The following is a 22,298-nucleotide window of genomic DNA, read 5'->3' as shown; positions in this document are numbered from 1 at the left end:
ATCAGCCCGAGGATTGAACAACTGCTCAAGTGGCTCCTGTAATCCAGTGTAATCAGTCTGAGGAGTCGGATTCAAGTTGTGAGGATACTTCTTCTTTCATATGAAATATATACCAGACCTTATTAAATAGTCAGGCCTGCATTAGTGTTGGGGGAGCACGATCAGTCAGCAACTAATGTGTTTTTTTTTTTGCCAAAAAAAGCAAAAAAAAAACCCCCCACCCATTTCCAGTGCACAAAGAGGTGCAGGAGATTATGGCTTCAGAGTGGCACAAGATGGAAGGGGCCTGTGGAGGCCAATACATTCAATACACCCTTGAGACTTCACTTCAAGTAGCCAATACCTTACTTCCATCCACAGCAATCTATCCAATGTATATCCAATATGTATCCAATGTATATGTATATCCAATATGTATCCAATGTATATCCAATATGTATCCAATGTATATGTATATCTAATATGTATCCAATGTATATGTATATCCAATATGTATCCAATGTATATCCAATATGTATCCAATGTATATGTATATCTAATATGTATCCAATGTATATGTATATCCAATATGTATCCAATGTATATCCAATATGTATCCAATGTATATGTATATCTAATATGTATCCAATGTATATGTATATCCAATATGTATCCAATGTATATCCAATATGTATCCAATGTATATCCAATATGTATCCAATGTATATGTATATCCAATATGTATCCAATGTATATCCAATATGTATCCAATGTATATGTATATCTAATATGTATCCAATGTATAGGTAGAAATGAGCGCAGAAGTACTGTAGCAAACAAGTGCCTTTATTCACTGCTCTTTATTAAGTGTAACGTAACCCAACAGTATAAATACAATAAGCCCCTCCCACCATTCATTTGATTGGTCAATACAGCCGCTGCTGTGAGGATTTGCAGCCTGACTGGCTGAAATAACGCAGGTGTGTGAGTGTCGCAGGAGATGAAATCCAAGTCCAAATGTACATTCATTGTCCTCAAGCGGATCCACAGGAACGAAACCAATGTCCTTAAACCAGGGTTGTTTTTCCTCTTTTTATGGTGGAAATTGGTAAAGTCTATTAACCACCTGCTGAAGAAGCAATGTTAAAACAATGTTAATTGAAACATAAGTCTCATGTTTGAACAAATGTTACGATCTAATCTACAGACGCTACAAAGTTAACACTATTGCTGCCAATACTTCAATGTAACAAATGTATTACTAATGTATTTCACCATAGAGGAGAATCAAAGGCAGCTCCATCTGTTTGGAGAAGGAACACGATTAGTATTTGGTTCTATAGAAAAACAAGCCACACTCCATTGGTCGTTTAAACCCAATGGTTCCAGTGCATTACGTGTTTTTTATCCATAAAGCTTCCCTCTGTAGGAGTATTTTGTTTGTCACCTCCTCTTTGGGTTCACGTTCCACCTCTAATACCAACCACCTTACCTGTGACATATTGTGTCTGTTGTGATTGACGTGTGTGACTCAGGGGTATCTGTAGGTTTAATGTTCTTAATGTTCCTTTGTCCTGGCTTTTGTTTGTTTTGCTGTTTGGCCTACGTAGACTTTCCCACAGGGGCACCCCACCATATTATAAGTAGCATAGTGTTTAAGATGGATACTATTACCCTTAGTAATGTTGCACAACTTCCCCTTTAATGAGCAGCAAACACGACAAGGAAAAGTTCCTATGTTTGGTTTACTTTTAAATACTCTTTCCATTCTTTTAGGTTCCCTAGCTTCCACAGTGTATTGGGGTTATAGCCGGTGCATTGGGGTTAGGGTTAGCTAATACAATAGCAGAGGTATTGGCCCCCCAAAATGCAGTCATTAGACTACAAGGAACATCTCACAGAGAAGTGGTTCCTCCAGGAAAGGGTTACAAGCAATTACCAGGGGTATAATGACTCTCCTACTGCAGGTAATTGCTGCCATTCCCACAGTGCCCCAGTAACAGAGAATCCCCCACAATAATGAGGTGTCCCTATAGTGGCAGATGCCAGTCACAGTTCAGGCTGCATTTGGGGTAACTGAGAAAGAAATGTCTCACCAACTCCCATTCATGGGCACCTACATACAGACAAGGTCTCCTTCTCCCAATGGGACAGGCACTTGGCACCCAGTCTCCAAGGGTTCAGCAGCTCCCCAGTTCCATTAGGGGAACCCTCTTAGTACCACAGCCACTGCTCAACACTCGGCAACAACCAACTAAAACTGGGCAAATGCCAAATGAGCAAATCTTCCCCCACTATGCCCACCTTAACACCTTGACAATATTATCTGTTGTTTTGGCCACAGTCACAGGGAGAGGACTGCATCACAGATTATTGGCTAGATATGGGTTGGGTAGGCCTGTCGGAGAGGCCCATACATGGGCAGATAAACTGCCAACTGGGTCTGAAGGAATGAAATCAGCAGCTACAATGTGTATGGCCACCATTACTCAAGCTGGCCATACACAGGCTGATAAAAGCTGGCAAGAGGCCCATGTGTGGGGCCCTCCGACGGGCTTGCCGTATCAATATCTGGTCGAAAGTCAGCCAGATATAGATCAGGCAGGGTTAAAAATCCCATAGGATTATGCCCGCCCAAAATCACCCACCGCAATGTGGGCATGTTGGGAAGAGATCCTCTCGTTTGGCAAAATTGCCAAACGAACGGATCTCTACATGTTTGTCCACCTGGAGGCTCCATAGTCAGCTTGAAGGTCCTGGTGCTTGAGATCCCAGTTCCATTGTTCCTTTGGCTGGACATTGCTTTAAGTCACTGAGGGTGGGCCACGGCCTCCCATTGTTCAGTCAGACTTGTGTATGTGACTTGCAGCACAACCTACAGTTGGTCTTGGCTCTTTCCAAGTAAAGCTCCTCCCACTTATTTTTATCTAAAAAAAACTGTGAGCAGGTCCTGTGTCCTCTCTATAGACTTGCCTACAGTATCGGCACAGGCAGGAGAACCATGGACTCTGTCTCTCCAGATAGATTTGTACTCCGAGAATCTCTAGTTTTCACTCCTGAGCATCTCACACCCACAGACTGGAACTCTTTTCTCTTCCCTAGAGGGCAAAATAAGGTAAGACACGTATAAGGAATGACATATGGCCAGCTGGATAGTTTTAGGCAAGAATAATATATGGTCTACCATAGAGATGTTAAAACCTGGACCAGGGAGCCCTTTCCTTTTTCACCCATGAGCCATATTCAAATGTTAAAGTTGAAGAGCAACACAAACATGAAAAGGTTAGGAGGTGCCAAATAAGGGCTGTGATTTGGGAATGGTAGTCCCTATGTAGACTGGCAGTACAACTGGGTTTTATGCACCAAAACTTGCCCCCAAGCCTGGAATTCAAAAAGGGAGTAACTGCCAAGGAGTTGGGGAACAACATGTTCCTCATGAGCCACTGTTTGGGGATCACTGCTCTAGACTATAATAGGGTATAGCAAGTTTGGAAAACATTGTGTTTGAAGATGTTTGTTCTAGATTAGGATACGACATTCCAAGTTTGGCAGACATTCCCTCATACACTATATAAATAAGGGCTAATCCCAAGCCTTAATTTAGATATTTAGGGCATATTATCCCTATGGATTTGAGGAACTGAAACTCTTAAAACATTTCCCCTGCTATTGTGAAGGTACAGTCCCTCTACCACAAATTAATGAGAACCCATTTTTTATCTAAAGGGGAAGATAGTGTTTTGCAAAATGTGAATTCATTTAATTAATTAATTTATCCTTTAATTAAACATTCTGATGTTAAAAAATGTAATTTTATCTGGAGTAATAAAATACCTAAAATGGCTGTAAACTTTGTTCTTACAAGTTACGAGGTTTAAAGCCTCCTAACTTTAGAACTTTAGTTGGCAGATGCGGAGTAAATTCACACGTTTGAATTTTTATCCCCCTATTCAAATGTAAATATGAGATTTATCACACCTCCACCGTGGAAACAGTCCTAATTCAAATATTCGCCACCTAAAACCTGAGTTCATGTACAAGTACAAGCTCTGTTGAGCCATTTTGAAGATGTTAATTGCCTTCCTGACATTCAAGTTTTTTTTTGGAGGGAAAACAGTGATCTGTTGGTTTTTATTGGAAAAATTCAATAAAAACATTTGAACTCTCACAAATAAGTGCTTGGACTTTATCCCGTAGGAGTTTGCGAGCCATGGGGAGCTTAGGGTTTGCACCAGAATACAATATACCAGTGCTGCTCATTTCTGGTTTTATACCAGAATATTTTATATTCCCTGGAGATATTTCCTATGGATCAGAAGAACCAATGGTAAACCCAAGGAATAATAGGTTCTAGACCAGGGTAGGATATAGTGATCATAGGGATGTTGGGTTCTGGATTTGGTAGGATATAGTGAGCCTTAGAAATGCTGGGTCCTAGACCAATAGGGAGAAGATGAGTGTGAGGGATGTTGGGTTTGAGACCAGTGTGGAATACAGTGTGCCTAAAGGATGTTGGATTCCCAACTTGGGTGGGTTCTAGACCTAGAAGGACTATAGTGTGTTTGAGAGATGTTGGGTTCTTGGTGGATTGGGATATAGTGTGTCAGAGATATTGGGTTATATACCCAGTGGGATATAGTGGCAGTGTGTTCTCTTATTTGCATTTATAATAAAGTGTGGGATCTATTATCTGGAATGCATGGGACCCGGTGTTTGGATTTGTAGTATGTTTGCTTTCTATAATTTAGACCACTCAATGATAAGGCTACTAAAACAATGTAAACATTAACAAATAGGGTTATTTTGTCCCCAGAATGGATTTCTGCAGATTCTTTCTTTGCTGGTTAAAAGGATTATTAATTGCTCCATTCACATCTGTAGGACATCAGGTGCCTTGTACTAATGATTGTACCTTTAGCTCCTCCTCCTTAACCTGTCCATGTGACATCAGGTGAGTCTCACTGTGCCTTGTACTAATGATTGTGGGTAATAGGCAAGAGACTGCAGGCTCCTATATAAAGGCCAATAAGGGAGGGCACTCACTTTATCAACTAAAAAGATCTCATCTGTCAGTTGGTGAATTGAACAACTCAGGGGTTATATCTATTAGCTGTTGGCACAGATTATGGAGAAGGAACAAACACTGTGGAACCAATATGCAGAGTGTGAGGTTTCAGAGGGACTATCTCAACTGACGGACTCCCTTGCTGTGTTCTGTGCTACCCTGGAGATCCGCAACTGTGAGAAATGTTGGCGTGATGCGGAGGATTATAGCTCCAGTATACAAATGGCGCACTACATCGGAGCCTAGACAACCCATGGGACGTGAATAGAGCCGCAGTTGCAGTATGAGAGACCATAGTGGAGAACCACAGGGACAGGAGACGGTGAAGAAGACAAACGCCAACTATACCTACAACGGCTTTTTTATCCAACTCCCAGACATCCCTGAATACAAGCGACGTAAAGTGATACTGACACTAAAAAATGAATTTTAGCCTATGAATGTACATTAAATGTTACCTATAGGTCATGTTGATCATGTTTTGCTGAGAGGTTTGTTTTTGTATATAATTGTTAGTTCAAGTTCCTAAGCCTGACTCTCTAACACTCTGACTTTGCCAACCTGACTGTCCCATCTCAGCCTGTTAGTTACAGTTTCTAATGCTAACGGACTCCTGCTGCACAAATATGGCAGCCCCCTCATACAGGAACATGGGGGATCAGACAGGTAATGGAAAAGCATCAGGCAAACACTTTATGGCAAAGTTAGAAGTAGCTTGCAAAGCCAATATTATAATAGATGTAAAAAAAAGTTTAATTTCAGGTGTCAGTATCTCTTTAAGCGGAGAGGAGGCAGGAGGGCAAAAAAATATGTGATAAATATCACAGGAGTGGAATTGAACCCAGATAAACTAAAGGTATTGAGCGAGGGTCTTTCATTTGCACTAGTGTCTGGCCCAGGTTTATGTTGAACTTGATGTGGCCTTGTTCCACTTCTGTAGGACTCTGAGACTTCAAGTACAATTTCCACTAAACTAAAGGAAATAATTCCATTGACTCTTTTAAACTGATTTGGTCTCCCTTTTTTGAAGCTTGTCATTCTAATACAGGTGATCAAATAGGACGGTTTCTCCATTTATAAGATGTGTTTTCAGACATTCCAGTCAATGAATGGACATTTTTCTTTATTTCTTTCAATATGTTTACATCCACTGGCTTAGTTCATTTTAGTTAGTTAGTTGTCGGTTTCATTAAATGGTATTTAGTTTTTAATAATGTTATGCCATTGTATCGATTATAACTTGTCTTTCATCTGCATAATATTTGCTGTCATACTGTTATCATTTGTTTAACATGAGAATCAAATAAAATATTTTCTTTTTTTTTTTTTTTTAACTTTCTCTTTATTGATTTTTCACATTATCATGTACAAGAAAGCTTTGAAGTTACAAATTTTCTGTTACAGAAAGCATTGGTTTTTCACATTGCCGTTGACCATATAATCAACAGTATATAACCAATAAACCTGTGTCATTTCACACAATTGGTACGATCGTACAATTTCCAAACATGAATACTGTTGTTGAGAGTGCGGGGATCAATACATTTTGTGCTAAAATTAGTACTTTTCACGCCCAATGTTAAAAATGCCCCTGTTGAAACGTGTATTAAGAAGGTTAAGGTCAGATATTAAAAAATGGGAATTATCCTATAGAGGGGGTGATATTGTAACAACTCCACCCAACTTGTCCAAGGATGAGACTGAGGCTTTGAAAAGGTTCACCAATAGGAAAGACTTGATCTTTAAAGCCGCTGACAAGGGGGGTGCAGTTGTCTTCATGTCAAAAAAATATTATGTGGGTGAAATCCAGAGAATTCTAGCAGATATAGCACTACATATAAACTATTAGCTGGGGATCCAGTTTTTGAAATGAAAAAGAAAATTCGAACTTTGGTGTCTAACGCTAGACAATGTGAAGTGATTGAGGAAAATTTGGTGGGTTATTTAATACAGGACAATCCAGTGACTCTTGTGTTTTATGTCCTGCCAAAAATGCACAAGAATCTGATCAGACCACCAGGCAGGTCAATAGCGGCTGATATAGACTCAGTATTCACCCCCTTAGCGAGATTTGTAGTCATTAGACCGTATGTTACCTCACAAGATACTAGTGGTTTTTTGAATAAGCTTTCATTAATTGATGAGATTGCGTTGGTCACAATGGATGGGGAAAGCCTCTACAACTCTATCCCACATGATGAGGCAGTTTGTTTGTATTTGGAACAACAATATGGGGCCCAAAATTTTGTATTAAACTGCCTTGAAATAATTATACGATGGAATTATTTCATGTTTATGGATGAACTCTTTTTATAAATTAAAGGCACGGCCATGGGGTCGAACGTAGCGCCCTCCTATGCAAATATTTATATGGGGAAATAATTACGCTATATTGATGATGTGTTCATGCTATGGAGGGGGCCACGTTCATCGCTTGACCAATTCTTTTGGGAAATGAATTCTGTATGTACAATTTATGCTAATCCCAAGGAGAGAGCGTTCCTGGATACATGAGTAGACTTGAGTTCCTACAAAGTGTTGTTCTATACGTGGGAAAAGTGCACCCGTGAATCAAGTTGCAGACAAGTGAGTGTGACCTGAATTCACTCCATTAACTGCTGTCTCCTGTTAAAGGACAAGTAAAACCTCCTGTCGGTTAATAAGTTTTAGCAACAATGCACAGATCATCCAACACCCCTCCCCAATGACATCACTTGCACCAAATTAACTGTGACCCTCATAGCATGTCCACAACTGCAGAGCCACACCCCCATCTTTGGCCATGTGACTTTCATTCCCATCATGCATCTGAATTAGGAAATTGTACAGTAAGGCAAGATCCTGATTTAGGTGCCCGAGTGAATGCACTTCTTGCTGATCTCCGCGATGGATAGTGGGAATAGAAAATTGGAACCAAAAGTAAAAACTTGCCAGGGAGGCTTTACTTCCCCTTTAAATAATGATTTCTATGATATGTTCAGACAAAATGCTAATATTGAGTCAGTATTAAGCAGCAATTAATTTAAATGGGAAATAAAATTTTTTAAACGATTTCATGTTGGTAATAAGTGACTTTTATACATAAATTGGTACAACATACACTTGTTTATAAAAGCCCTAACCAGGCTGTGTATGTGGTTTTATTGTCTGGTTACACAGAAACTGGGGCGCGTACCCTGATAAGCTGGGGATCCCCTAGAAAATGCTAATGAGGGGGGAGGAGTCTGGAGGCAACATTGCAGAGCTGATGCAGGGGGGGGTTACATTCATCTCTACTTCATTCAAAATCGTATTATTTTTCTTCTCTGTTTTGGTTGATTTTAATGACATTTTCTTGTAAGTGTCCCGTAAACCAGGGTTAGACTGAGAAAACGTATTTATATGTAAAGCGAGGCAACATCACGTGACGCATCATGGGGGGCAGGGCATTGGCACTGTGGGTGTCGGCTAGCAGACTTGGGGAATGGGTGGGGGGCCCTAAACACCCCACTCCAACACTGCTCTAAACTGTCTTTCACCAAAACATTTAAAGTGGTGGTTGAGTAGGAGTTTTAGGAGACATCTGGGGAATATTGTTCCTATATTGGCCACTAGATGTCACTAGTTCAGCAATGAGTATAGTGTGGGAGCAGTTAGAGACAATTAGTGACAACTAAGGGGAATATTATGACTATGATGATTTCCATTCATCCAGGTCATGGTATATCTAGTATAGGTCAATCTAAAAGCAACTGGACTTGCTGAGTAATCAATGAAGACGTTTCACATCCGAGCAGCTTCTTCAGTACAACTGACTGGTGTGGGGAGTTCTTGATAAGGGGAATATTGTTCCTATATTGGCCACTAGATGTCACTGGTGCAGCAATGAGTATAATGTGGGAGCAGTTAGAGACAATTAGTGACAACTAAGGGGAATATTGTTCCTATATTGGCCACTAGATGTCACTGGTTCAGCAATGAGTATAATGTGGGAGCAGTTAGAGACAATTAGTGACAACTAAGGGGAATATTGTTCCTATATTGGCCACTAGATGTCACTAGTTCAGCAATGAGTATAATGTGGGAGCAGTTAGAGACAATTAGTGACAACTAAGGGGAATATTGTTCCTATATTGGCCACTAGATGTCACTAGTTCAGCAATGAGTATAATGTGGGAGCAGTTAGAGACACATGGAGCACTATTTCTATGTCCCTGCTCTGCAGTTTATTCCTTGCTCCATATCCTTTGTTTTGATATTGGGGTGACATATGCAAAAGGTGGAGCTTACACTCTGTGTCCATATCTCTCCTCTGCAGCGTCACAAGAGGAATCCGTGCGGCATTTCCGTCTGCAGAACATCATGGTCCAGGGAAGTGTCATGGACTTGGACTCTGCCTGGTATAAAAGTAACAGTGTCTGGTCCCACAGCTCCCCCCCCCTGCAGTCTTTGGACTGAACCCCTTAATTCTTGCCAATCACCCCACTGAGCCCCATCCCAAGCTCCCAGCAGTGGATATTCCATCAGTTGTACTTAATCAGCTTCTGCTTTTATTTAGGGAACTCCCCACTGGCCCGAATTCTGGGAATAATTTCTCTGGATGGATTTTACACGGGGAAAGTCACAATCAGTTCCCTGTGTAAAATCCATCCAGAGAAATTATTCCCAGAATTCGGGCCCGTGGGGAGTTCCCTAAATGAAACCAGAAGCTGATTAAGTACAACTGATGGAATATCCACTGCTGGGAGCTTGGGATGGGGCTTTGCTTTGCAACGACGTTCCTTGCTTACAAGTGGAATATACTAACAAGTAGATTTATTATAAAGACTTCCCATTTTTGTTCTGTGTTTAACCCTGTGAAAAGCATTTCCCACTTAATATGTCACAGAGATGCCCTTATACTGTCACAGTTTGCACGTCTGAAATTTAGTGTTTTAGTTACTCCCTTATAGAATTGCTTCTGCAACAGAATCTCAAAGGAGACCATGTTATGATCACTATTCCCTAAATGCCCCTCACCCACACAAATGTTAGAGATGAGTTCAGTATTGTTAGTTATTACAGGTACAAAAGAGAGTTATTCCTAGTAGGTTCTTGAACGAGCTGGAATAAAAAGTTGTCATTCAGCATATTTACAAACCTACTAGCTTTTTGTGTCTTAGCAACCCCATTACCCCAGTCAATGTCTGGATAATTGAAGTCACCCATAGTAACAACGTGACCCAGCTGTGAAGCCGCTTGTATCTGCAAGAGTAGCTGGGCTTCATACTCAACACTTATACCAGGTGGTTTATAACATACACCAATGAGAATTCTCTTTGTTACCTTTTGCCCAGTCAAAATCTCTACCCAGAGGGATTCTACCCCCTCACCAGTGCCAGCTATTTTTATTTCTTTAGCGCATGGCTTTAATTCAGGCTTTACATACAAACACACTCCTCCACCCGCTATTTAATCCCTCTGTCCCTCCTAAAAAGGGTGGAACCATTTAAATTCCCAGTCACATGTTTCATCCCAGCAGGTCTCAGTGATACCAATTATAGCAGAATTATAGCAGAATTATAGCAGAATATTTAGAGCGTTTGCAGCAGAGAGCGGAGGTTACTACTTTTATCCGTGTGTCATGTCTGTGCATCACATTCATTCTCCTATTGATCCAAATCCCATGGTTCTGGTACCTGTGGCCCCATATTCTCTCAAAGTTCAAGGGCCTGAGAATAAAATGCCGAGATCTCTTTTCTTTGTGGAATTATATTTGCCCTAAACCCAGTCTTAATCTTGGGTCAGTTATTTCCTATGGCACGAGGATCTCACACTGACCCCCTTTCTATAGAGTGAGGCCTCACAGTGTCACATTCATTCTGAGAGTTCAACACAGCTCATACTGGGGGCAGAGACTGCTCATACTGGGGGCAGAGACTGCTCATACTGGGGGCAGAGACTGCTCATACTGGGGGCAGAGACTGCTCATACTGGGGGCAGAGACTGCTCATACTGGGGGCAGAGACTGCTCATACTGGGGGCAGAGACTGCTCATACTGGGGGCAGAGACAGCTCATACTACTGAGGGCAGAGGCAGCTCATACTGGGGGCAGAGACAGCTTATACTGGGGGCAGAGACAGCTCATACTACTGAGGGCAGAGGCAGCTCATACTGGGGGCAGAGACAGCTCATACTGGGGGCAGAGGCAGCTCATACTGGGGGCAGAGACAGCTCATACTACTGAGGGCAGAGGCAGCTCATACTGGGGGCAGAGGCAGCTCATACTACTGAGGGCAGAGACTGCTCATACTACTGAGGGCAGAGACAGCTCATGCTGGGGGCAGAGACGGCTGAAAAAACTACTGAATGTATAATGAATATTTCACAATTAATAATATTTTTATTCCATTTTATACCAATCACCGTTCACCTCGTTTCTTCAAAACCATAAATATCTTTCTATAAATATGTGTTGGGCAATCAGTGGCCAACGTGACAACAATCATTTGGGAGGGAGGAGACTAATAAGGGGGGGGCACACCCAAGAATAATAACTAATTCCTTACTTAGTAATTTGTGCCCAGTGTGGAGCCATGGCATGTGCTACTGGGAGGTGCCCCAGGTAACATCTCATCCCCATAGCAACAGCCGCCAGTCATCCAGATCCATACACATAAATAGGTCAAGTACAAATAAAATGACAGTTTCACATGAGGGGAGGGGCAATGGCAGTTTCACATGGGGGGAGACATAATACGTTTCAGGAACTTGAATTTTCCAACAGTGAAACAAACAATGGGTGAAAGTGAATCTCCCCACCCGCGAACTGCCCTTTATTCACTGTCACTAGTGTTTGTGGGGCACAATCCAACTGCCAGTTACCTTTGTGCTCAGTGTGGGCAGAATATTAAATCTTTCTCATATTTACCCACCACAATGTCTGTCCCATCCCCTGTTCTTCCCACTGTGTCTCTTTCTTTCAGACTGTCTCTACTGTATTTTTGTTGATACCCTAGAGCCATGTTTTGGGCAGCGCAGAACAGAGTGGGGGTTCAGGGGGTGCAGTGTATTTGGAGACGTTACCTGGTATTGGAGCGACAGATACTAAACTGAAGGCGCATAACTCAGATTCTTCTTTGGATAGAGACACTATATGAAAGAACTGTATCAAATCTTCTTATATTGTTTAAACTTGATTAAAAACACAGAAATCGGGATGAGCAGGGGAGTGTATGGCTCAACGCGTTTTGTGACTACAGCGGTCACTTCATCAGAAGCCAGAAGCGCCCCCTACTGGCAACATATTTATACATATTCGGTAAAAACACCAGGGGGTTATTTATCAAAGAGTGAAGTTAATTGTGAAGTTCTGCCACTAGAGTGAAATTCCGCAGCTCTCCATTCATTTCTATGGGATTTTTATAGGCGTATTTATCAAAGGGGGAACTTTCACTTTTACCCATTGATAAATACGCCTTTCAAAATCCCATAGAAATGAATGGAGAGCTTCAGAATTTCACTCTAGTGGTGGAACTTCACAATTAACTTCACTCTTTGATAAATTTACCCCCAGCTGATCCCAATCAATCTAATTAAAAACATCACAGTCACAATGACATAAATCCCAGTATGTATTTTTGAAAACATATCCAGTCAGTGTGATATATTCTAATGTGACAATATAAACCTAGGGAAATATGTATATATATATATACTGTATATTTATATGTACATAACATTAATGAGTTATATGTAGTGTAAATAAACAAGTGAATAAACAAGTCCGGAGCCCACAGAGAAAGAGCTGCTGTGATAATGCAATGGAGACTATAGAGATGGAAACGAAAAGAATGGAAATGAAAAAGAAAGAAGAACTTTAAAAAGATATGATGAAGAATGTCTATAGATGTGTATGAAAAACCAGCAGTGTAAAGATTAAAATGAGAATGTGATCTATAAATCAGTTCAGTTCTCATTCTCTATTTAAGCCTCTAGGTGTCGCCGTATCCAGAGTAAAGATCCAGAAGAACTTTCTCTACGTCTCCTCCTGACCCCTCAGACAAACTCTATCAATAACCTGAAAAGACATTTTTTGTCTCCATGTTGTTCTATTAAGTGTTTGGCAATGGCCGAGCTCCTATCACCTCTCGTTACTCCATTCGTATGTTCAGAGATACGTTTCCTCACTGATCTATTAGTTTTACCTACACACTGAGTGCCACAAGTGCAAGTAGCCAAATATATTATATCTCATAGAAGCTAATATTGTGTTTGTACGAGTTATTTCTACACACAAACGGATTCATCAAGGTACCGGCCTGACATCTATAACAGCCCTTAGCATTAAACCAGTAAAGGTGGCCATAGACACACAGATCGGATCGTATGAATCGAGGATTCGTACGATTTTCGGATCGTGTGTGGCGTGTGCCGACATCTTTCTCCAGCGGAGATCGGTCGTTTGGTCGATCGGTCAGGTTTGATTTTGACCCGACTGATCCCGCCGGAGCCCACGGCACATCGTAATCTGATCATACGGCGAACAATCAGATTACCCCCGATATAGCCATGCCTGTTAATGGCATATAGGGGAAAGATCCGCTCGTTTGGCAACATCTCCAAACGATCGGATCTTTGCATCTATGGCCACCTTTAGAGGGGCCCATTGGGTTCTCTTCCAAAAATAAACTCGGACATAACGATGAGCCAATAGTTTTACCCCTTTTAAAGACAAACCTGGTTGGGAGGATAAAATCCTTTGAAGAACAGGGTCCTGTGTCAATACACCCCAATGTTTGCGTATAATTTTCTTCAGAGAGGGGGTATCCCTCAAGTATGTGGAGATGATCTTAGGAAAATCAGCCTGTTTGTTACACATTGAGCTACATATCTAATGCATCTATTAGAATACAAGTTCCTAACGCCCCGTGTTCCAAATTTTTCTCTTGGTTGGCTTTTTAGTAAGTCATTGCGATTCTCACCCACGGCTCTATCATACGCTCTTTTTATATTTACAGTGGCATAAACCCCTTTCAGAAAAGTGATCCCACAAATCCATCGCTTGAGAGTTAAAGGAATCCCACGTGGTACAGATCCTGCGCAACCTTAAAAACTGCCCAAAAAGTTTACCCCTCAAAACATGTTTAGGGTGACTACTGTTTGCTTGTAATAGAGTATTACGGGTGATGGGCTTACAGTATAAATCTGTATCTATAGTTCCCATTTCAGATTGATATCCAAAAATGCAATTGTATTGGCATACGTTTCACTAGTAAAGGAGATGCCCCGACCCGTATAATTACAATAAAGTCGCCATCCCAGACAAAGATTAAATCATCGATGAATCGATAGTAACTTACAATATTATCACAAAATGGATTAGAATCATCATAAATGAATTGATGCTCCCATAGGCCCATAAAGAGGTTGGTATAAGAGGGTGCGAAACGCGCCCCCATTGCTGCACCCCTTTTTTGTAGATAAAATGACCCATTGAACATGAAGTAATTAGTACTGAGGAGGTAATGTAAGGCCTCCATCAGAAATTTGTTCTGAATACTTGAGTAGAGTCCATAGTGAGCAGCCAAAATTGAACAGCAGATGTGTATATATATATATATATATATATATATATATATATATATAGCAGAATATAACGCAGACAAATCCATAGTTACCCCTCTATAGGGATGTAGCGAACTGTTCTGCGGCGAACTTGTTCGCGCGAACATCGGCTGTTCGTGTCCGCCGCAAGTTCGCGAACGTCGCGCGACGTTCGCCAATAGGCGTTCGCGTCAAAATCGTTCGACCATTCGATCGCTAAAATCGAACGATTTTCGTTCGATTCGAACGAAAATCGTTCGATTGAATGATTAAAAATCCTACGATTGTTCGAATCGAACGATTTTCGGATGTTCGAAGTTCGCGAACAGTTGTTCGCATTTTTTGCCGGTGTTCGCGAACGGCGTTCGCGAACACATACTCGGCGGTTCGCTACATCCCTACCCCTCTATATGATGCCTTCCATACGACTTTCTGTAGTTAATACAATCAGTGGTGTCTCTCAAATAACTGGACCATTGAAATACCATTGGAAGTAAAAGGCCATCTCTGTATTCTGATAGGGGTTCATTCAAGGAACCAATGGCTGATACTGTGGGTCTATCCTTAACCTCAGTCAGGCTTTTATGGACCTTGGGAAGCCAATGAGAGGTAGGTAGTAGGTACACATGGATTAGTTCTATTCACATACAAATATTCAGAATCATTCAAAATTGATTCAACTTTGGCCCAATCTGATAATCTCAGAAGTCTAGTATGGAAGACGGTAGTAGGATCATTATCCAAAATACGTGGTTGGATCATGTAAGTGTCGCAATGGTTCTGACTTCTAATAATCCACATCCAGAACCACAATGGCGCCCCCCCCCTTATCAGCTTCTTTATAACAATTGACTTATCTGCTCTGAGATCATTCAGGTCCTTAAACTCGTGATCAGTTCAGTTTGTGGATTTCTTAGTAAAGGAGCGACAGGTACAGGTTGTTTTTGTTCTCAGGCAGGAGAGGAATCTGGACTTGTTACATTTTTCATCTGAACTTGTAGTCGTGTGACCTGAATGTTCTGTGTCTCCAGTTCTTTTTGGAATGTTCCTCACATGGTTCTTTATGGTGATTATGTTTATGCCCTGTACCCCCTTATACATCCAGAGCAAGTATACATATAGAATAGGGTACATATATCTATTTATAATATTATATCTGGGGACATTATACTTTGCACTGGCAGCTGTAGCACATGGGCAGTGTTGGGCCAAGACCAGTTCCATACAGACCAGTGATAGACAATATCATTCTGATCCGCTGCTCATTCTCTGTGGCTTTAGGATTTTAGGGTGTCGGCTGCTGTGAATGTGATTGGCGAGTGCCAGTTATATAGATTCCCCAGATTCAGTAGCCAGACTCCCATACACAGCTGCCAGCCATGCCCAATTGTGTGATATATACGACTATACACTCATATACACTGATTTACACTGTTATACACTGCTATACACTGATATACACTGCTATACACTGATATACACTGCTATCCACTGTGTATATATATATATGATGATCATGATGATATAAGTAGCCAGACCTAGAGATACAGATATTCCCAACTATATGAGCCCATTAAAGGAACAGTTCAGTATAAAAATAAAAAGTGGGTAAATAAATAGTCTGTGCAAAATAAAAAATGTATCTAATATAGTTAGTTAGGCAAAAATGTAATGTATAAAGTCTGGAGTGAGTGGATGTGTAACATAATAGCCAGAACACTACTTCCTGCTTTTCAGCTCTCTAACTCTGAGTTAGTCAGTGACTATAAGGGGGCCACATGGGACATAACTGTTCAGTGAGTTTGTAATTGATCCTCAGCATTCAGCTCAGATTCAAAAGCAACAGAAATGACCCATGTGATCTCCCCTCAAGTCTCTGATTGGTTACTGCCTGGTAACCAGGGTAACCAGTCAGTGTAAACCAAGAGAGCTGAAAAGCAGGAAGTAGTTTCTGACTGACATGTTATACATCAAATCACTCCAGCCTTTATACATTACATTTTTGCCTAACTAACTATATTAGATACATTTTTTATTTTGCACAGCCTATTTATTTACCAGTTTTTATTTTTATACTGAACTGTTCCTTTAAGCCCAACCCCCAGCACAGTCTGTCCCAGTCTATCTGCCCCCCCCAGTTTCAGTTGACTGATCTCCCCCCCAGCTGCCCCTATACACTGGCTCTGCTGCCCAACCAGACTGGGAACCTCCACCAACCCAACTGGTTAGACTGGGAGGGAGTCTCTAATGGGACAGAAGAACTGGGACATCCAGTGAGAACCAGAACAGACTGGGAAAGTCCCACTCTCTCTCTCTGTGTTCAAAGGTAAAAATAAACAGGTATTTGTATTTATATACAGACGCCTATAGACCTGGAACAAACATTGTGTACTGATTATTATTATATATTATTATATATCCAGCCAATAATGGAATATACACACAGTATATACAGATATTATATATCCAGCCAATAAATATATATATATTCACACACAGTATATACAGATATTATTTAATTTCCAGCCAATAATAAAATACACACACACAGTATATACAGATATTATATATCCAGCCAATAAATATATATATATTCACACACAGTATATACAGATATTATTTAATTTCCAGCCAATAATAAAATATACACACACAGTATATACAGTAAAACCTGCACAGATGTATATTAATATATATTCATACATTAGATAGAGACTAGCAAGGAACAGATCTAAATGAATATTAAATATTAGCAGAAATGATTCACATATATTATTATTATATAGTGAATAAAGTACCCCCTCTTGTAAAATATAAGGATATTATAAGTTACCGAGGAGTTTCATGACCATATAAAAGTACGAGGCCGAAGGCTGAGTGTTTTTATACAGGTCATGGAACTCCGAGGTAACTTCTAATATCCTTATATTTTACAACTGGGGGTACTTTATTTATTATAATACACAAGTTTCAGTGAGTCATGTGACAGAAATGACATCACTACTCACCGTTTATAACTGATGACATCACTACTCACCGTTTATAAGGATATAATTTACAGGATATTCATGGCTTTTGTGTATTATATATATATAAATCACAATTACAGGAAGGACTTGTATTGCCAGACTCTATTCTGTATCAAATCAGTCTGTTTCTCTGTCTCAATAGGTGTCTGGGGAGAACCAGTAGAAACCAGTACTTACACTTCTATCTATATCTGTCAGTCTGAAGTATTTGCCTCCCAGCCTGTATTGTATTGGTCCAGTGATGCATCTGTGTAATGTACTGAATGAGTCCAGTGATGCATCTGTGTAATGTGCTGAATGAGTCCAGTGATGCATCTGTGTAATGTACTGAATGAGTCCAGTGATGCATCTGTGTAATGTACTGAATGAGTCCAGTGATGCATCTGTGTAATGTACTGAATGAGTCCAGTGATGCATCTGTGTAATGTACTGAATGAGTCCAGTGATGCATCTGTGTAATGTACTGAATGGGTCCAGTGATGCATCTGTGTAATGTACTGAATGGGTCCAGTGATGCATCAGTGTAATGTACTGAATGAGTCCAGTGATGCATCTGTGTAATGTACTGAATGAGTCCAGTGATGCATCTGTGTAATGTACTGAATGAGTCCAGTGATGCATCTGTGTAATGTACTGAATGAGTCCAGTGATGCATCTGTGTAATGTACTGAATGAGTCCAGTGATGCATCTGTGTAATGTACTGAATGAGTCCAGTGATGCATCTGTGTAATGTACTGAATGAGTCCAGTGATGCATCTGTGTAATGTACTGAATGGGTCCAGTGATGCATCTGTGTAATGTACTGAATGGGTCCAGTGATGCATCTGTGTAATGTACTGAATGGGTCCAGTGATGCATCTGTGTAATGTACTGTATTGGTCCAGTGATGCATCTGTGTAATGTACTGTATTGGTCCAGTGATGCATCAGTGTAATGTACTGAATGGGTCCATTGATGCATCTGTGTAATGTACTGAATGAGTCCAGTGATGCATCTGTGTAATGTACTGTATTGGTCCAGTGATGCATCAGTGTAATGTACTGAATGGGTCCATTGATGCATCTGTGTAATGTACTGAATGAGTCCAGTGATGCATCTGTGTAATGTACTGAATGAGTCCAGTGATGCATCTGTGTAATGTACTGAATGGGTCCAGTGATGCATCTGTGTAATGTACTGAATGGGTCCAGTGATGCATCTGTGTAATGTACTGAATGGGTCCAGTGATGCATCTGTGTAATGTACTGAATGGGTCCAGTGATGCATCTGTGTAATGTACTGTATTGGTCCAGTGATGCATCTGTGTAATGTACTGAATGGGTCCAGTGATGCATCTGTGTAATGTACTGAATGGGTCCAGTGATGCATCTGTGTAATGTACTGTATTGGTCCAGTGATGCATCTGTGTAATGTACTGAATGGGTCCAGTGATGCATCTGTGTAATGTACTGAATGGGTCCAGTGATGCATCTGTGTAATGTACTGAATGGGTCCAGTGATGCATCTGTGTAATGTACTGAATGGGTCCAGTGATGCATCTGTGTAATGTACTGAATGGGTCCAGTGATGCATCTGTGTAATGTACTGTATTGGTCCAGTGATGCATCTGTGTAATGTACTGAATGGGTCCAGTGATGCATCTGTGTAATGTACTGTATTGGTCCAGTGATGCATCTGTGTAATGTACTGTATTGGTCCAGTGATGCATCTGTGTAATGTACTGAATGGGTCCAGTGATGCATCTGTGTAATGTACTGAATGGTCCAGTGATGCATCTGTGTAATGTACTGAATGAGTCCATGATGCACTGTGTAATGTACTGAATGTCAGTGATGCATCTGTGTAATGTACTGAATGGTCCAGTGATGCATCGTGTAATGTACTGAATGGGTCCAGTGATGCATCGTGTAATGTACTGAATGAGTCCAGTGATGCATCTGTGTAATGTACTGATGGTCCAGTGATGCATCTGTGTAATGTACTGAATGAGTCCAGTGATGCATCTGTGTAATGTACTAATGGTCCAGTGATGCATCGTGTAATGTACTGATGGTCCAGTGATGCATCTGTGAATGTACTGAATGGTCCAGTGATGCATCAGTGTAATGTACTGAATGGTCCAGTGATGCATCAGTGTAATGTACTGAATGGGTCAGTGATGCATCTGTGTAATGTACTGAATGAGTCCAGTGATGCATCTGTGAATGTATAATGGTCAGTGATGCATCTTGTAATGTACTGATGGTCCAGTGATGCATCTGTGTAATGTACTGAATAGTCCAGTGATGCATCTGTGTAATGTACTGAATGGTCCAGTGATGCATCTGTGTAATGTACTGAATGGGTCCAGTGATGCATCTGTGTAATGTACTGAATGGTCAGTGATGCATTGTGTAATGTATGAATGGTCCAGTGATGCATCTGTGTAATGTACTGAATGAGTCAGTGATGCATCTGTGTAATGTACTGAATGGTCCAGTGATGCATCTGTGTATGTACTGAATGAGTCCAGTGATGCATCTGTGTAATGTACTAATGGGTCCAGTGATGCATCTGTGTAATGTACTGATGGTCCAGTGATGCATCTGTGTAATGTACTGAATGGTCCAGTGATGCATCGTGTAATGTACTGTATTGGTCCAGTGATGCATCGTGTAATGTACTGAATGGGTCCAGGTGTGCTCTGTAATGTACGAATGAGTCCATATCATCTGTGTAAGTGTCTAATGGGTCAGTGATGCATCTTGTAATGACGATGGGTCCAGTGATGATCTTTAATTACTGAATGGTCAGTGATATTTGTGAATTATGTATTGTCATGATGCATTGTATTCCCCCCCCCCCCCCCCCCCCCCCCCCCCCCCCCCCCCCCCCCCCCCCCCCCCCGTGATGCATCTGTGTAATGTACTGAATGAGTCCAGTGATGCATCTGTGTAATGTACTGTATTGGTCCAGTGATGCATCTGTGTAATGTACTGTATTGGTCCAGTGATGCATCTGTGTAATGTACTGAATGAGTCCAGTGATGCATCTGTGTAATGTACTGAATGAGTCCAGTGATGCATCTGTGTAATGTACTGAATGAGTCCAGTGATGCAACTGTGTAATGTACTGTAATTGGTCAAGTGATGCATCTGTGTAATTTTTTTTTTTTTTTTTTTTTTTTTTTTTTTTTTTTTTTTTTTTTTTTTTTTTTTTTTTTTTTTTTTTTTTTTTTTTTTTTTTTTTTTTTTTTTTTTTTTTTTTTTTTTTTTTTTTTTTTTTTTTCAGTGATGCATCTGTGTAATGTACTGAATGGGTCCAGTGATGCATCTGTGTAATGTACTGTATTGGTCCAGTGATGCATCAGTGTAATGTACTGAATGGTCCAGTGATGCATCTGTGTAATGTACTGAATGAGTCCAGTGATGCATCTGTGTAATGTACTAATGGAGTCCAGTGATGCATCTGTGTAATGTACTGAATGGGTCCAGTGATGCATCTGTGTAATGTACTGAATGGGTCCAGTGATGCATCTGTGTAATGTACTGAATGGGTCCAGTGATGCATCTGTGTAATGTACTGAATGGGTCCAGTGATGCATCTGTGTAATGTACTGTATTGGTCCAGTGATGCATCAGTGTAATGTACTGAATGGGTCCAGTGATGCATCTGTGTAATGTACTGAATGAGTCCAGTGATGCATCTGTGTAATGTACTGAATGAGTCCAGTGATGCATCTGTGTATGTACTGAATGAGTCCCCAGTGATTGGCATCTGTGTAATGTACTGAATGGTCCAGTGATGCATCTGTGTAATGTACTGTATTGGTCCAGTGATGCATCTGTGTAATGTAACTGAATGGGTCCAGTGATGCATCTGTGTAATGTACTGAATGGGTCCAGTGATGCATCTGTGTAATGTACTGAATGAGTCCAGTGATGCATCTGTGTAATGTACTGAATGAGTCCAGTGATGCATCTGTGTAATGTACTGAATGGGTCCAGTGATGCATCTGTGTAATGTACTGAATGGGTCCAGTGATGCATCTGTGTAATGTACTGAATGAGTCCAGTGATGCATCTGTGTAATGTACTGAATGGGTCCAGTGATGCATCTGTGTAATGTACTGAATGAGTCCAGTGATGCATCTGTGTAATGTACTAAATGGGTCCAGTGATGCATCTGTGTAATGTACTGTATTGGTCCAGTGATGCATCTGTGTAATGTACTGTATTGGTCCAGTGATGCATCAGTGTAATGTACTGTATTGGTCCAGTGATGCATCAGTGTAATGTACTGAATGGGTCCAGTGATGCATCTGTGTAATGTACTGAATGAGTCCAGTGATGCATCTGTGTAATGTACTAAATGGGTCCAGTGATGCATCATTGTAATGTACTGTATTGGTCCAGTGATGCATCTGTGTAATGTACTGAATGAGTCCAGTGATGCATCTGTGTAATGTACTGTATTGGTCCAGTGATGCATCTGTGTAATGTACTGAATGGGTCCAGTGATGCATCTGTGTAATGTACTGAATGGGTCCAGTGATGCATCTGTGTAATGTACTGAATGGGTCCAGTGATGCATCTGTGTAATGTACTGAATGAGTCCAGTGATGCATCTGTGTAATGTACTGAATGGGTCCAGTGATGCATCTGTGTAATGTACTGAATG

Source organism: Xenopus laevis, chromosome 3L (genome assembly GCF_017654675.1).
Source record: "Xenopus laevis strain J_2021 chromosome 3L, Xenopus_laevis_v10.1, whole genome shotgun sequence".
Classification (NCBI taxonomy): Eukaryota; Metazoa; Chordata; class Amphibia; order Anura; family Pipidae; genus Xenopus; species Xenopus laevis.
The sequence above is the reverse complement of the archived record's forward strand: the minus strand, read 5'-3'. Positions refer to the sequence as shown.